This window comes from Oncorhynchus mykiss, chromosome 23 (genome assembly GCF_057628025.1).
Source record: "Oncorhynchus mykiss isolate SJ-2025 chromosome 23, ASM5762802v1, whole genome shotgun sequence".
NCBI lineage: Eukaryota > Metazoa > Chordata > Actinopteri > Salmoniformes > Salmonidae > Oncorhynchus > Oncorhynchus mykiss.
In genome coordinates this window covers 39,530,086-39,549,679 of record NC_143044.1, presented here as the reverse complement: position 1 = coordinate 39,549,679, position 19,594 = coordinate 39,530,086, and the positions used below count along the sequence as shown (strand labels likewise).

The window sequence follows — 19,594 nt, the reverse complement described above, 5'->3', positions numbered from 1 at the left end:
ACCATATCAGGCCAAACACAGAAACAGACAAACTAGACACACAACATAGAATGCCCACTCAGATCACACCCTGACCAAACAAAACATAGAAACATACAAAGCAAACTATGGTCAGGGTGTGACACAGTGTAAGATGCCAGGAGAGAGCTTTTTTATTTTTATTTTTATTTCACCTTTATTTAACCAGGTAGGCTAGTTGAGAACAAGTTCTCATTTGCAACTGCGACCTGGCCAAGATAAGGCATAGCAGTGTGAACAGACAACACAGAGTTACACATGGAGTAAACAATTAACAAGTCAATAACACAGTAGAAAAAAGGGGAGTCTATATATACATTGTGTGCAAAAGGCATGAGAAGGTAGGCGAATAATTACAATTATGCAGATTAACACTGGAGTGATAAATGATCAGATGGTTATGTAAAGGTAGAGATAGAGATATTGGTGTGCAAAAGAGCAGAAAAATAAATAAATAAAAACAGTATGGGGATGAGGTAGGTGAAAATGGGTGGGCTATTTACCAATAGACTATGTACAGCTGCAGCGATCGGTTAGCTGCTCAGATAGCAGATGTTTGAAGTTGGTGAGGGAGATAAAAGTCTCCAACTTCAGCGATTTTTGCAATTCGTTCCAATCACAGGCAGCAGAGAACTGGAACGAAAGGCGGCCAAATGAGGTGTTGGCTTTAGGGATGATCAGTGAGATACACCTGCTGGAGCGCGTGCTACGGATGGGTGTTGCCATCGTAACCAGTGAACTGAGATAAGGCGGAGCTTTACCTAGCATGGACTTGTAGATGACCTGGAGCCAGTGGGTCTGGCGACGAATATGTAGCGAGGGCCAGCCGACTAGAGCATACAAGTCGCAGTGGTGGGTGGTATAAGGTGCTTTAGTGACAAAACGGATGGCACTGTGATAAACTGCATCCAGTTTGCTGAGTAGAGTGTTGGAAGCAATTTTGTAGATGACATCGCCGAAGTCGAGGATCGGTAGGATAGTCAGTTTTACTAGGGTAAGTTTGGCGGCGTGAGTGAAGGAGGCTTTGTTGCGGAATAGAAAGCCGACTCTTGATTTGATTTTCGATTGGAGATGTTTGATATGGGTCTGGAAGGAGAGTTTAGAGTCTAGCCAGACACCTAGGTACTTATAGATGTCCACATATTCAAGGTCGGAACCATCCAGGGTGGTGATGCTGGTCAGGCGTGCGGGTGCAGGCAGCGAACGGTTGAAAAGCATGCATTTGGTTTTACTAGCGTTTAAGAGCAGTTGGAGGCCACGGAAGGAGTGCTGTATGGCATTGAAGCTCGTTTGGAGGTTAGATAGCACAGTGTCCAAGGACGGGCCGGAAGTATATAGAATGGTGTCGTCTGCGTAGAGGTGGATCAGGGAATCGCCCGCAGCATGAGAAACATCATTGATATATACAGAGAAAAGAGTCGGCCCGAGAATTGAACCCTGTGGCACCCCCATAGAGACTGCCAGAGGACCGGACAGCATGCCCTCCGATTTGACACACTGAACTCTGTCTGCAAAGTAATTGGTGAACCAGGCAAGGCAGTCATCCGAAAAACCGAGGCTACTGAGTCTGCCGATAAGAATACGGTGATTGACAGAGTCGAAAGCCTTGGCAAGGTCTATGAAGACGGCTGCACAGTACTGTCTTTTATCGATGGCGGTTATGATATCGTTTAGTACCTTGAGCGTGGCTGAGGTACACCCGTGACCGGCTCGGAAACCAGATTGCACAGCGGAGAAGGTACGGTGGGATTCAAGATGGTCAGTGATCTGTTTGTTGACTTGGCTTTCGAAGACCTTAGATAGGCAGGGCAGGATGGATATTGGTCTGTAACAGTTTGGGTCCAGGGTGTCGCCCCCTTTGAAGAGGGGGATGACTGCGGCAGCTTTCCAATCCTTGGGGATCTCAGATGATATGAAAGAGAGGTTGAACAGGCTGGTAATAGGGGTTGCGACAATGGCGGCGGATAGTTTCAGGAATAGAGGGTCCAGATTGTCAAGCCCAGCTGATTTGTACGGGTCCAGGTTTTGCAGCTCTTTCAGAACATCTGCTATCTGGATTTGGGTAAAGGAGAACCTGGAGAGGCTTGGGCGAGTAGCTGCGGGGGGGGGGGGGAGCTGTTGGACGAGGTTGGAGTAGCCAGGCGGAAGGCATGGCCAGCCGTTGAGAAATGCTTGTTGAAGTTTTCGATAATCATGGATTTATCGGTGGTGACCGTGTTACCTAGCCTCAGTGCAGTGGGCAGCTGGGAGGAGGTGCTCTTGTTCTCCATGGACTTCACAGTGTCCCAGAACTTTTTGGAGTTGGAGCTACAGGATGCAAACTTCTGCCTGAAGAAGTTGGCTTTAGCTTTCCTGACTGACTGTGTGTATTGGTTCCTGACTTCCCTGAACAGTTGCATATCGCGGGGACTGTTCGATGTTAGTGCAGTCCGCCACAGGATGTTTTTGTGCTGGTCGAGGGCAGTCAGGTCTGGAGTGAACCAGGGGCTATATCTGTTCTTAGTTCTGCATTTTTTGAACGGAGCATGCTTATCTAAAATGGTGAGGAAGTTACTTTTAAAGAAAGACCAGGCATCCTCAACTGACGGGATGAGGTCAATGTCCTTCCAGGATACCCGGGCCAGGTCGATTAGAAAGGCCTGCTCACAGAAGTGTTTTAGGGAGCGTTTGACAGTGATGAGGGGTGGTCGTTTGACTGCGGCTCCATAGCGGATACAGGCAATGAGGCAGTGATCGCTGAGATCCTGGTTGAAGACAGCGGAGGTGTATTTGGAGGGCCAGTTGGTCAGGATGACGTCAATGAGGGTGCCCTTGTTTACAGAGTTAGGGTTGTACCTGGTGGGTTCCTTGATGATTTGAGTGAGATTGAGGGCATCTAGCTTAGGGCAGGTAGGGTACAGGCCGATACTGATGGAGGACGATAACACCCAGCAACAGTCAACAAATTGCTATCTGAAAGTTTAATGCTTAAAACCAGCAAATCAAATTGTTTGGGGACAGACTTGGTGGAGACAACCGAGCACTGAAGGTGATCCTTGGTAAAGGTTGCCAATCCACCACCTTTGGAAGATCTGTCTTGCCGAAAAAGGTTATAACCGGAAAGGTGAACATCAGTGTTCAAAACACTCTTTCTTAACCACGTCTCAGTAATGGACAACACATCTGGATTGGAGCTGTGAACCCACACTTTCAATTGATCCATTTTAGGCAATAAGCTTCTAATGTTAACGTGCAGAAAACCCAGGCTTGGGCCTCCCAGGTGGCGCAGTGGTTAAGGGCGCTGTACTGCAGCGCCAGCTGTGCCATCAGAGTCCTGGGTTCGCGCCCAGGCTCTGTCGTAACCGGCCGCGACCGGGAGGTCCGTGGGGCGACGCACAATTGGCCTAGCGTCGCCCGGGTTAGGGAGGGCTTGGTCGGTAGGGGTGTCCTTGTCTCATCGCGCACCAGCGACTCCTGTGGCGGGCTGGGCGCAGTGTACGCTACCCAAGGTGGCCAGGTGCACGGTGTTTCCTCCGGCGCATTGGTGCGGCTGGCTTCCGGGTTGGATGTGCGCTGTGTTAAAGAAGCAGCGGCTTGGTTGGTTGTGTATCGGAGGACGCATGACGTTCAACCTTCGTCTCTCCCGAGCCCGTACGGGAGTTGTAGCGATGAGACAAGATAGTAGCTACTACAACAATTGGATACTACGAAATTGGGGAGAAAAAGGGGTAAAACATGCAAAAAAATAAAAATAAAAAATTAAATAAAATAAAACAGGCTTTTACGAGAGCAGAAATCAGTGAAGCAGATATCAGAGCACAAGTCAGAATTGGGGCTAGCAATTGTAGATGGGCCAGGGTGTACATGCACATTTCCAGATAACATCAACAGTAATACATTCAAGGCACAGCAGAGGACACTCTGCAGTGCTGATTTAAGACAGCTGAATCTGCATCATATTGTACAGCAATTTCATCTGGTAACATGAATACATAGATGGGGTATAGATTAGATAGATGAAATATAGATTAGATAGATGGGGTATAGATTAGTTAGATGGAATATAGAATATATAGGATATGGAATAGATTAGAAAGATGGGATACAGATTAAATGAATGGGATATAGATTAGACAGATGGGGCTACAGATTATATATTTTGAATATAGATTACATAGATGGGGTATAGATTAGAAAGATGGGATACAGATTAAATTAATTGGATATAGATTAGATAGATGGGGTATAGATTAGATAGATGGGGCTACAGATTATATAGATTGAATATAGATTACATAGATGGGGTATAGATTTGAAAGATGGGATACAGATTCAATTAATTGGATATAGATTAGATAGATGCGGTATAGATTAGATAGATGGGGCTACAGATTATATAGATTGAATATAGATTACATAGATGGGGTATAGATTTGAAAGATGGGATACAGATTAAATGAATGGGATATAGATTAGACAGATGGGATATAGATTAGATAGGATATAGATTAGATAGATGGGATATAGATTAGATAGGGCTACAGATTATAGAAAGATGGGATAGTTAGATGGGAAGTTAGGCTTGATTAGATAGACGGTACAGATTAGAAAGAGATGTGATATAGATTAGATAGAAATTGGATATAGAATATATAGACTTGGTATATACAGTGCCTTGCGAAAGTATTCGGCCCCTTTGAACTTTGCGACCTTTTGCCACATTTCAGGCTTCAAACAAAGATATAAAACTGTATTTTTTTGTGAAGAATCAACAACAAGTGGGACACAATCATGAAGTGGAACGACCTTTATTGGATATTTCAAACTTTTTTAACAAATCAAAAACTGAAAAATTGGGCGTGCAAAATTATTCAGCCCCTTTACTTTCAGTGCAGCAAACTCTCTCCAGAAGTTCAGTGATGATCTCTGAATGATCCAATGTTGACCTAAATGACTAATGATGATAAATACAATCCACCTGTGTGTAATCAAGTCTCCGTATAAATGCACCTGCACTGTGATAGTCTCAGAGGTCCGTTAAAAGCGCAGAGAGCATCATGAAGAACAAGGAACACACCAGGCAGGTCCGAGATACTGTTGTGAAGAAGTTTAAAGCCGGATTTGGATACAAAAAGATTTCCCAAGCTTTAAACATCCCAAGGAGCACTGTGCAAGCGATAATATTGAAATGGAAGGAGTATCAGACCACTGCAAATCTACCAAGACCTGGCCGTCCCTCTAAACTTTCAGCTCATACAAGGAGAAGACTGATCAGAGATGCAGCCAAGAGGCCCATGATCACTCTGGATGAACTGCAGAGATCTACAGCTGAGGTGGGAGACTCTGTCCATAGGACAACAATCAGTCGTATATTGCACAAATCTGGCCTTTATGGAAGAGTAGCAAGAAGAAAGCCATTTCTTAAAGATATCCATAAAAAGTGTTGTTTAAAGTTTGCCACAAGCCACCTGGGAGACACACCAAACATGTGGAAGAAGGTGCTCTGGTCTGATGAAACCAAAATTGAACTTTTTGGCAACAATGCAAAATGTTATGTTTGGCATAAAAGCAACACAGCTGAACACACCATCCCCACTGTCAAACATGGTGGTGGCAGCATCATGGTTTGGGCCTGCTTTTCTTCAGCAGGGACAGGGAAGATGGTTAAAATTGATGGGAAGATGGATGGAGCCAAATACAGGACCATTCTGGAAGAAAACCTGATGGAGTCTGCAAAAGACCTGAGACTGGGACGGAGATTTGTCTTCCAACAAGACAATGATCCAAAACATAAAGCAAAATCTACAATGGAATGGTTAAAAAATAAACATATCCAGGTGTTAGAATGCCAAATCAAAGTCCAGACCTGAATCCAATCGAGAATCTGTGGAAAGAACTGAAAACTGCTGTTCACAAATGCTCTCCATCCAACCTCACTGAGCTCGAGCTGTTTTGCAAGGAGGAATGGGAAAAAATGTCAGTCTCTCGATGTGCAAAACTGATAGAGACATACCCCAAGCGACTTACAGCTGTAATCGCAGCAAAAGGTGGCGCTACAAAGTATTAACTTAAGGGGGCTGAATAATTTTGCACGCCCAATTTTTCAGTTTTTGATTTGTTAAAAAAGTTTGAAATATCCAATAAATGTCGTTCCACTTCATGATTGTGTCCCACTTGTTGTTGATTCTTCACAAAAAAATACAGTTTTAAATCTTTATGTTTGAAGCCTGAAATGTGGCAAAAGGTCGCAAAGTTCAAGGGGGCCGAATACTTTCGCAAGGCACTGTAGGTTAGATAGAAATGGGATATAGATTACATAGAGATGGTATATAGCTTAGATAAAGATTTTACCTTTATTTAACTAGGCAAGTCAGTTAAGAACAAATTCTTATTTTCAATGACGGCCTAGGAACAGTGGGTTAAGTGCCTGGTCAGGGGCAGAACGACAGATTTGTACCTTGTCAGCTCAAGGGTTTGAACTTGCAACCTTCCGGTTACATAGTCCAACGCTCTAACCAATAGGCTACCATGCCGCCCCTGATGGGATATAGGTTAGATAGAGATGGGATGTAGGTTAGATAGAGATGGGATATAGGTTAGATAGAGATGGTATATAGCTTAGATAAAGATGGGATATAGGTTAGATAGAAATGGGATATAGGTTAGATAGAGATGGGATATAGGTTAGATAGAGATGGTATATAGCTTAGATAAAGATGGGATATAGGTTAGATAGAAATGGGATATAGGTTAGATAGAGATGGGATATAGATTACATAGAGATGGTATATAGCTTAGATAAAGATGGGATATAGGTTAGATAGATGGGATATTGCAAGGGGTGCGTAACTGGTGGCAGAGAAGTCAGACGGAACAGTACCGGCGTAATAACCGAAGCAGCTTAATATACAGAATAACAAGGTATGGGTAAATAACCCGTCGCGCACCAGACAACAAAGTGCACAAGCACTTACAACAAACAATTCCGCACAAAGACATGGGTGGAACAGAGGGTTAAATACACAACACCTAATGAGGGAATGAAAACTAGGTGTGTGGGAATCAACTCTACTGTTACATCATGGCCGACAGGAGCACTAAACCTCTTGTACTGTATTGAGAAATCTGAAGTTAGGCTTGATAGGTAGACCTGTTGGATATGATAGTTAACCTTGTTGTTATGTCTCTAAAAATGAAGGTGTAGCTGTTCTATTGAGGTGTCTTACTGCTGTAGCTCTAGCTCCCTCTCTCTCTCCCTCTCCCTCTCCCTCTAGTCCACCAAGGTTAGGTTGTATACAGTGTATTGAGGTGTGTAATCAGTTTACCATGTTATTCAATTGTGCTTACTTTCCCTCCAGCCTTCCCTACCCCCATCTCCCTCCCTCCCTCCAGTCCCCAGGGTGGTAGCTGTCTGCTCAGATGCGTCTGGTAGAGGACATCCCATCCTCTCTGTCTCTAGTTGAGATCTATAAGCCACGCTTGTCCAAGAAGGGCATCAAGCAAGATAACCCCATCTCACGCTACTACGATCGTCTGGCTGCTGTACAGGCCAGGGGCACACAGACCAGCCACCAGGTGCTGGAACATACGCATGGACACACACACACACACACACACACACACACACACACACACACACACACACACACACACACACACACACACACACACACACACACACACACACACACACAAAAAAAAAAGACCACCTGGCTACAGTTCAGTCCAGCAGCACACACACTCCCTCTCTGATTCTAACCCCCTGTCCCCACCAGGTACTGTCTGGAACACACACACTCACTCTCTGACTCTAACCCCCTGTCCCCTTTGGTACTGTCTGGAACACACACACTCCCTCTCTGACTCTAACGCCCCTCTCCCCACCAGGAACTGTCTGGAACACACACACTACCTCTCTGACTCTAACCCCCCTCTCCCCACCAGGTACTGTCTGGAACACACACAATACCTCTCTGACTCTAACCCCCAGTCCCCACCAGGAACTGTCTGGAACACACACACTCCCTCTCTGACTCTAACCCCCTGTCCCCACCAGGAACTGTCTGGAACAAACACACTCCCTCTCTGACTCTAACCCCCTGTCCCCACCAGGTACTGTCTGGAACACACACACACTACCTCTCTGACTCTAACCCCCATCTACCCACCAGGAACTGTCTGGAACACACACACTCCCTCTCTGACTCTAACCCCCCTCTGTCCCCACCAGGAACTGTCTGGAACACACACACTCCCTCTCTGACTCTAACCCCCCTCTCCCCACCAGGAACTGTCTGGAACACACACGCTACCGCTCTGACTCTAACCCCCCTCTCCCCACCAGGTACTGTCTGGAACACACACGCTACCTCTCTGACTCTAACCCCCTGTCCCCACCAGGTACTGTCTGGAACACACACTACCTCTCTGACTCTAACCCCCCTCTCCCCACCAGGAACTGTCTGGAACACACACACTCCATCTCTGACTCTAACCCCCTGTCCCCACCAGGTACTGTCTGGAACACACACACTGCCTCTCTGACTCTAACCCCCCTGTCCCCACCAGGTACTGTCTGGAACACACACACTGCCTCTCTGACTCTAACCCCCTGTCCCCACCAGGTACTGTCTGGAACACACACACACTACCTCTCTGACTCTAACCCCCATCTACCCACCAGGAACTGTCTGGAACACACACACTCCCTCTCTGACTCTAACCCCCCTCTGTCCCCACCAGGAACTGTCTGGAACACACACACTCCCTCTCTGACTCTAACCCCCCTCTCCCCACCAGGAACTGTCTGGAACACACACGCTACCTCTCTGACTCTAACCCCCCTCTCCCCACCAGGTACTGTCTGGAACACACACGCTACCTCTCTGACTCTAACCCCCTGTCCCCACCAGGTACTGTCTGGAACACACACTACCTCTCTGACTCTAACCCCCCTCTCCCCACCAGGAACTGTCTGGAACACACACACTCCATCTCTGACTCTAACCCCCTGTCCCCACCAGGTACTGTCTGGAACACACACACTGCCTCTCTGACTCTAACCCCCCTGTCCCCACCAGGTACTGTCTGGAACACACACACTGCCTCTCTGACTCTAACCCCATGTCCTCACCAGGTACTGTCTGGAACACACACACTCCCTCTCTGACTCTAACCCCTCTCTCCCCACCAGGAACTGTCTGGAACACACACACTCCCTCTCTGACTCTAACCCCCTGTCCCCAACAGGTACTGTCTGGAACACACACACTCCCTCTCTGACTCTAACCCCCTGTCCCCACCAGGAACTGTCTGGAACACACACACTCCCTCTCTGACTCTAACCCCCTGTCCCCTTTGGTACTGTCTGGAACACACACACTCCCTCTCTGACTATAACCCTCTGTCCCCACCAGGAACTGTCAGGAACACACACACTACCTCTTTGTTCCTAACCCCCTGTCCCCACCAGGTACTGTCTGGAACACACACTAAATCTCTCTGACTCTAACCCCCTGTCCCCACGAGGAACTGTCTGGAACACACACACTCCCTCTTTGACTCTAACCCCCTGTCCCCACCAGGAACTGTCTGGAACACACACACTCCCTCTTTGACTCTAACCCCCTGTCCCCACCAGGAACTGTCTGGAACACACACGCTCCCTCTCTGACTCTAACCCCCTGTCCCCACCAGGTACTGTCTGGAACACACACGCTACCTCTCTGACTCTAACCCCCCTCTCCCCACCAGGAACTGTCTGGAACACACACACTACCTCTCTGACTCTAACCCCCCTCTTCCCACCAGGAACTGTCTGGAACACACACACTCCCTCTCTGACTCTAACCCCCTGTCCCCACCAGGTACTGTCTGGAACACACACACTACCTCTCTGACTCTAACCCCCCTCTCCCCACCAGGAACTGTCTGGAACACACACACTCCCTCTCTGACTCTAACCCCCTGTCCCCACCAGGAACTGTCTGGAACACACACACTCCCTCTCTGACTCTAACCCTCTGTCCCCACCAGGAACTGTCTGGAACACACACACTCCCTCTCTGACTCTAACCCCCTGTCCCCACCAGGTACTGTCTGGAACACACACGCTTCCTCTCTGACTCTAACCCCCCTCTCCCCACCAGGAACTGTCTGGAACACACACACTCCCTCTCTGACTCTAACCCCCCTCTCCCCACCAGGAACTGTCTGGAACACACACACTCCCTCTCTGACTCTAACCCCCCTCTCCCCACCAGGAACTGTCTGGAACACACACACTACTTCTCTGACTCTAACCCCCCTCTTCCCACCAGAAACTGTCTGGAACACACACACTCCCTCTCTGACTCTAACCCCCCTCTCCCCACCAGGAACTGTCTGGAACACACACACTCCATCTCTGACTCTAACCCCCCTCTCCCCACCAGGAACTGTCTGGAACACACACACTCCCTCTCTGACTCTAACCCCCCTCTCCCCACCAGGAACTGTCTGGAACACACACACTACCTCTCTGACTCTAACCCCCCTCTCCCCACCAGGAACTGTCTGGAACACACACACTCCCTCTCTGACTCTAACCCCCTGTCCCCACCAGGAACTGTCTGGAACACACACACTACCTCTCTGACTCTAACCCCCCTCTCCCCACCAGGAACTGTCTGGAACACACACACTCCCTCTCTGACTCTAACCCCCTGTCCCCACCAGGAACTGTCTGGAACACACACACTCCCTCTCTGACTCTAACCCTCCGTCCCCACCAGGAACTGTCTGGAACACACACACTCCCTCTCTGACTCTAACCCCCTGTCCCCACCAGGTACTGTCTGGAACACACACGCTACCTCTCTGACTCTAACCCCCCTCTCCCCACCAGGAACTGTCTGGAACACACACACTCCCTCTCTGACTCTAACCCCCCTCTCCCCACCAGGAACTGTCTGGAACACACACACTCCCTCTCTGACTCTAACCCCCCTCTCCCCACCAGGAATTGTCTGGAACACACACACTACTTCTCTGACTCTAACCCCCCTCTTCCCACCAGGAACTGTCTGGAACACACACACTCCCTCTCTGACTCTAACCCCCCTCTCCCCACCAGGAACTGTCTGGAACACACACACTCCCTCTCTGACTCTAACCCCCCTCTTCCCACCAGGAACTGTCTGGAACACACACACTCCCTCTCTGACTCTAACCCCCCTCTTCCCACCAGGAACTGTCTGGAACACACACACTCCCTCTCTGACTCTAACCCCCCTCTTCCCACCAGGAACTGTCTGGAACACATACACTCCTTCTCTGGACCTTCAGGAAAATGTTCAGCTGGCTCTCATCTGCCTGGCTGAGTTCATGTTACACCTCAACCGCATCAACCTGAGACTCTGTAGATAGCACAGATAGACACGCATCCTCAAACCTGAGACATACACATACACATATACACATTGAGAAATGTGCAGGCACACACACACGCCTCCTCCACACCCAACCCTGGCCAAGGACACGTAGATAAGGGAATTTGAAGCAGTCTGTTTGTCAAAGAAAGAGGTTTCAAGGATGTCAAGGAGACTAATTAAATGTGAAGATGTTCCTCCGAGACCCCTAAATGTCATGCCCAGGATCCCCTGCCGAGGTACTCTGGCGACCCAGGGACCCCCGCCGATGAAAATGTATGACCCCTGCACCCCAGCCGAGATATAGAGTTGGGGTATAGATTAGATAATGGGATAATGATTAAATAGATGGGATATAGATTAGATAGATGGGATATAGATTAAATAGATGGGATATAGATTAGATCATGGGATATAGATTAAATAGATGGGATATAGATTAGATCATGGGATATAGATTAAATAGATGGGATATAGATTAAATAGATGGGATATAGATTAAATAGATGGGATATAGATTAGATCATGGGATATAGATTAAATAGATGGGATATAGATTAAATAGATGGGATATAGATTAAATAGATGGGATATAGATTAAATAGATGGGATATAGATTAAATAGATGGGATATAGATTAGATCATGGGATATAGATTAAATAGATGGGATATAGATTAAATAGATGGGATATAGATTAGATCATGGGATATAGATTAAATAGATGGGATATAGATTAAATAGATGGGATATAGATTAAATAGATGGGATATAGATTAAATAGATGGGATATAGATTAGATAGATGGGATATAGATTAGATCATGGGATATAGATTAAATAGATGGGATATAGATTAAATAGATGGGATATAGATTAGATCATGGGATATAGATTAAATAGATGGGATATAGATTAAATAGATGGGATATAGATTAAATAGATGGGATATAGATTAAATAGATGGGATATAGATTAAATAGATGGGATATAGATTAAATAGATGGGATATAGATTAGATCATGGGATATAGATTAAATAGATGGGATATAGATTAAATAGATGGGATATAGATTAAATAGATGGGATATAGATTAGATCATGGGATATAGATTAAATAGATGGGATATAGATTAAATAGATGGGATATAGATTAAATAGATGGGATATAGATTAAATAGATGGGATATAGATTAAATAGATGGGATATAGATTAAATAGATGGGATATAGATTAGATCATGGGATATAGATTAAATAGATGGGATATAGATTAAATAGATGGGATATAGATTAAATAGATGGGATATAGATTAAATAGATGGGATATAGATTAAATAGATGGGATATAGATTAAATAGATGGGATATAGATTAAATAGATGGGATATAGATTAAATAGATGGGATATAGATTAAATAGATGGGATATAGATTAAATAGATGGGATATAGATTAAATAGATGGGATATAGATTAAATAGATGGGATATAGATTAAATAGATGGGATATAGATTAGATAGATGGGATATAGATTAAATAGATGGGATATAGATTAAATAGATGGGATATAGATTAGATCATGGGATATAGATTAAATAGATGGGATATAGATTAAATAGATGGGATATAGATTAAATAGATGGGATATAGATTAGATAGATGGGATATAGATTAGATCATGGGATATAGATTAAATAGATGGGATATAGATTAAATAGATGGGATATAGATTAGATCATGGGATATAGATTAAATAGATGGGATATAGATAAGATCATGGGATATAGATTAAATAGATGGAATAAAGTTAGATAGATGGGATATAGATTAGATAGATGTAGTATAGATCAGATTGAGATTAGGTAGAAATGGGATATAGATTAGATAGAGACGGGGTATAGATTAGCTAGAGATGGGGTGTAGATTAGACAGATGGGGTATAGATTAAATAGAGGTTGTGTTTGGATTAGATAGATGGGGTATAGATTAGATAGAGGTGTGATATAGATTAGATGGAGATGGGCTATAGATAGAAGTGTGATATAGATTAGATTGTTGGGGTATAGATTAGATAGATGAGGTATAGATTAGATGGATGGGGTATAGATTATATAGATGGGGAAAAGATTAGAAAGAGATGGGGTGTTGATTAGGTAGATTGAAGATAGATTAGATATATGGGGTATAGATGACATAGAGATGAGGTATAGATTAGATAGAGATGGTGTATAGATTAGATATATGGGATATAGATGACATGGAGATGGGGTATAGATTAGATACATGGGGTATAGATGACATAGAGATGAGGTATAGATGACATAGAGATGAGGTATAGATTAGATATATGGGGTATAGATTACATAGAGATGAGGTATAGATTAGATAGAGATGGTGTATAGATTAGATAGACGGGATATAGATTAGATGGATGGGGTATAGATTATATAGATGGGGAATCAATTAGATGGAGATTGGATATAGATTAGATGGGGAGATTGGATATAGATTAGATAGAGATGGTGTATAGATTAGATAGATAGGATATAGATTAGATACATGGGGGATAGATTAGATATATGGGGTATAGATTAGATATAGATGAGATATAGATTAGATAGAGATGGTTTATAGATTAGATAGACGGGATATAGATTAGAAAGAGATGGGCTATAGATTAGATAGATGGCGTATAGATTAGATAGAGATGGGATATAGATTATATAGAGATGGGATATAGATTAGATAGATGGGATATAGATGAGATCGATGGGGCATAGATTAAATAGATGGGTTATAGATTAGATAGAGATGGGATATAGATAAAATGGAGATGGTGTATAGATTAGATAGATGGGGTATAGATTAGATAGATGGGGGTATAGATTAGATGAAGATGGGATATGGATTGGATAGAGATGGGATATAGATTAGATAGGGATATCAATTGAATCTATATCCTATCTCTATTTAATTCATAACCCATCTATCTAATCAATATCCTATATAGATAGAGATGGGAGGTAGATTAGATTGAGATGGGTGTAGATTAGATAGAGATGGGATATAGATAAAATAGACGATAGGATATTGATTAGATAGATGGGTTATGAATTACATAGAGATAGGATATAGATTAGATTGAGATGGGTATAGATTAGATAGAGATGGGATATAGATAAAATAGATGAGGTATATATTAGATTGATGGGTTATATATTAGATAGAGATGGGATAGAAATTAGATAGCGATGTGGTATAGATTAGATAGTGATGGAATATAGATTAGCTAGTGATGGGTATAGATTAGAAAGATTTGGTATAGATTATATAGATGGGTTATAGATTACAATAATGGATTATATATTAGATATAGATGGAATGTAGATTAGATATATGGATTGTAGATTAGATAGAGATGGGATATAGATTAGATAGATGGGTTATAGATTAGATAGATGGGTTATAGATTTGATCGATGGGCTCTGGATTAGATAGAGATGGGATATAGATTAGATAGATTTGGTATAGATTATATAGATGGGTTATAGATTACAATAATGGATTATATATTAGATAGAGATGGGATGTAGATTAGATAGATGGATTGTAGATTAGATAGAGATGGGATATAGATTACATAGATGGGTTATAGATTAGATAGATGGGTTATAGATTTGATCGATGGGCTCTGGATTAGATAGAGATGGGATTTAGATTAGATAGATTTGGTATAGATTATATAGATGGGTTATAGATTACAATAATGGATTATATATTAGATAGAGATGGGATGTAGATTAGATAGATGGATTGTAGATTAGGTAGAGATGGGATATAGATTACATAGATGGATTGTAGATTAGATAGAGATGGGTATAGATTAGATAGATTTGGTATAGATTATATAGATGGGTTATAGATTACAATAATGGATTATATATTACATAGAGATGGGATGTAGATTAGATAGTGATGGGATATAGATTAGATAGAGATTGGGTTTAGATTAGGTAGATTCGATTAATGGGGATGGATGAAAGCATTTTGGCAGAAGTCCACTGAGCCCATGTCAGTGTATGATGTGCTTCCCTCGGTTACAGGACCTGGTATCCGTGGAGACCAGAGGAAGGGGAGGAGACCAGAATCCATGGAGACCAGAATGTCACCCGGGGAGAATTGGCTCGTGACATTGCTGTGTACTCGGACTGATTGGTACCCTGGTGTCTGTGTGTGTGTGTGTGTCTCTCTCTCTCTCTCTCTCTCTCTCTCTCTCTCTCTCTCTCTCTCTCTCTCTCTCTCTCTCTCTCTCTCTCTCTCTCTCTCTCTCTCTCTCTCTCTCTCTCTCTCTCTCTCTCTCTCTCTCTCTCTCTCTCTCTCTCTCTCTCTCTCTCTCTCTCTCTTCTCTCTCTTCTCTCTCTCATTCAGAAAGTATTTAGACACCTTGACTTTTCCACATTTTGTTAAGTTTTTCTAGAATTGGCACACACATGCCTGTATACGGTCCCACAGTTGACAGTGCATGTCAGAGCGAGAACCAAGCCATGAGGTCGAAGGAATTGTCCTCAAAGCGCCGTGACAGGATTGTGGTGACCCAGGGACCCCAGCCGAGGCAAACTGGCGACCCAGGGACCCCTTCCGAGGGAAACTGGCGACCCAGGGATTTGTTTTCTCCCACGTCTCGTCTTATCATCAGGTGAATGGTAATAGAGGACAAGTAATCAACATTTAAAATGAATACATTTGGGAGATCGTTTTCAATTATGTTGACCTCCCAACATTACATTTGGAAGAGGAAGTGTAAACTCTAAAAAAGCCTATTACAGTTGAAGTCTGAAGTTTACATACACTTAGGTTGGAGTTATTAACTTCTTGAGTGTAGGGGGCAGGATTTTCGTTTTTGCCTAAAAAACGTACCCATTTGAAACTGCCTATTTCTCAGGCTCAGAAACTAGAATATGCATATAATTGTCAGATCAGGATAGAAAACACTCTAAAGTTTCCAAAACTGTCAAAATATTGTCTGTGAGTATAACAGAACTGATATTGCAGGCTAAACCTGAGGAAAATCAAACCAGGAAGTGCTGTTTTTCTTGAAAGCTCTCTGTTCCATTGGATGCCTTGCCTCCATTTAAAGGGATATCAACCAGATTCATTTTCCTATGGCTTCCTCAAGGTGTCAACAGTCTTTAGACTTAGTTTCAGGCTTTTATTTTGAAAAATGAGCGAGAAAGATAACTTTGCGTCAGTGGATAGCTGGGTGTTCGCAGAGTTTTGCTTGCGCAACAGAGTTGTGCAGCCATTGTCTCTCACTCTCCTATTGAAAAAGCGACAGTCCAGGTTGTTATTATCGATTATATATTTTAAAAACAGTCTGAGGATTGATTATAAAAAACGTTTGACATGTTTCTGTGGACATTACGGATAGTATTGGAATTTTCGTCTGCGATGTCGTGACCGCTCAAGCCTGTGGATTTCTGAACATAAAGCGCCAAACAAATGGAGGTATTTTGGATATAAAAATCGAATAATCTTTATGGAACAAAAGGAACATTTATTGTGTAACTGGGAGTCTCGCGAGTGCAAACATCTGAAGATCATCAGAGGTAAGCGATTTAAGCTATTGCTTTTCTGACTTTCGTGACCAATCTACTTGGCTGCTAGTGTTTGTAATATTTTGTCTACTGAGAGAGATGTTCTTACATAAACGGTTGATATGCTTTCGCCGAAAACCTGTATTGAAATATGACACGCCAGGTGGATTAACAACAAGCCAAGCTGTGTTTTGCTATATTGCACTTTTGATTTCATGAACATTTTATATTTTTAGTAATTTAATTTGAATTTGGCGTGCTGCAATTCAGAGGGTGTTGATGAAAATGATTCCGCTAAATGGATGGGTAAAAACTAGTTTTTAAACCACTACACAAACTTCTTGCTAACAAACTATAGTTTTGGCAAGTCGGTTAGGACATCTAATTTGTCCATGACATAAGTCCTTTTTCCAATAACTATTTACAGACAGATTATTTCACTTATATCAATTCCAGTGGGTCAGAAGTTTACATACAATAGATGACTGTGCCTTTAAACAGATTGGAAAATTCCAGAAAATTATGTCATGTCTTTAGAAGATTCTGATAGGCTAATTGACATTTGAGTCAATTGGAAGTGTACCTGTGGATGTATTTCAAGGCCTACCTTCAAACTCAGTGCCTCTTTGCTTGACATCATGGTAAAATCAAAAGAAATCAGCCAAGACCTCAGAAAAAAAATTGTAGACCTCCCTAATTCTGGTTCATCCTTGGGAGAAATTTCCAAACGCCTGAAGGCACCCCTTTCATCTGTACAAACAATAGTACGCAAGGATAAACACCATGGGACCACACAGCCGTCATACCGCTAAGGAAGGAGACGCGTTCTGTCTCCTAGAGATGAACATACTTTGGTGCAAAAAGTGCAAGTTAATCCCAGAACAACAGCAAAGGACCTTGAGAAGATGCTGGAGGAAAAAGGTACAAAGTATCTATATCCAAAGTAAAATGTGTCCTATATCAACATAACCTGAAAGGCCGCAGAGCAAGGAAGAAGCCACTGCACCAAAACCACCATAAAAAAAGCCAGACTACATTTTGCAACTGCACATGGGGACAAAGATCGTACTTTTTTTGAGAAATGACCATCATTATGTTTGGAGGAAAAAGGGGGAAGCTTGCAAGCTGAAGAACCCCATCCCAACCGTGAAGCAAGGAGATGGCAGCATCATGTTGTGGTGGTGCTTTGCTGCAGGATGGACTGGTTAACTTCACAAAATAGATGGCATTATGAGAAGCAACATCTCAAGACATCAGTCAGGAAGTTAAAGCTTGGTCGCAAATGGGTCTTCCAAATGGACAATGACCCCAAGGACACTTCCAAAGTTGTGTAAAAATGGCTTAAGGACAACAAAGTCAAGGTATTGGAGTGGCCATCACAAAGTTCTGACCTCAATCCTATAGAAATGTTATGGGAAGAACTGAAAAAACGTGTGCGATCAAGGAGGCCTACAAACCTGACTCAGTTACACCAGCACTATCAGGAGGAATGGGCCAAAATTCACCCAATGTATTTTGGGAAGCTTGTGGAAGGCTAACCAAAACATTTGACCCAAGTTAAACAATTTAAAGGCAATGCTACCAAATACTAATTGAGTGTATGTAAACTTCTGACCCACTGGGAATGTGATGAAATAAATAAAAGCTGAAAATAATCATTCTCTCTACTATTATTCTGACATTTCACATTCTTAAAATAAAGTGGTGATCCTAACTGGGAATTTTTATTTGATTAAATGTCCGGAATTGTGAAAAACTGAGTTTAAATGTATTTGGCTAAGTTGATTGTAAACTTCCAACTTCAACTGTAGCTAGAACGGTAAACTCAGAAATAAAAGCTTACCAGCAACCAGTGGCACTTTTCAAAGCCTTTATCAGATACTCCAGTGAGTGTAATTGGCTCTTGTAAGTGTAATTTGCTATTAGGAGTTGAGAAATAAAGTTGACATCATTAGAAAGAAGGTATTCTCCTCATTTTAAATCTAAAACATAAATAAAATATGTATATTTTCCCTTTTTACGGAACCTCTCCTGTACCTCACTCCTGCCCTAGATGCATTTTTAGCTAACAATCCACTCCTTGTCACTCCTTTTGCCAAAGAGACTGGCCTTTCGGCAATCTCAACGCTCAATGTGCAGCGGAGTTAGTTGTTGGAAATAATGTTCATATTTTCCATGACAACATGTGGAGCCTCGAAATTAGAATTATAACAAACATTTAGCTTCTGACAGGCAATATGCATTACTTCCTCTCCTCCATGACATCACTGCAGCCCTCTCAGTCAGTGAGCCTCTATGACATCAATTCAGCCTTGTCATTCAGTGAACCTCTATGACATCAACGCAGCCCTGTCAGTCAGTGAGCCTCTATGACATCAATTCAGCCTTGTCATTCAGTGAACCTCTATGACATCAGCACAGCCCTGTCAGTCAGTGAGCCTCTATGACATCAATTCAGCCTTGTCATTCAGTGAACCTCTATGACATCACTGCAGCCCTGTCAGTCAGTGAGCCTCTATGACATCACTGCAGCCCTGTCAGTCAGTGAGCCTCTATGATATTAATTCAGCCCTGTCAGTGAGTGAGCCTCAGCTGCT

General features: G+C 43.2%; 1 pseudogene; it reads left to right on the top strand.

The window, feature by feature from the left end:
* The window catches only part of LOC110503135 (transformation/transcription domain-associated protein-like), a 173,307-nt pseudogene that overhangs the window by 144,693 nt on the left and 9,020 nt on the right, over positions 1 to 19,594 (top strand).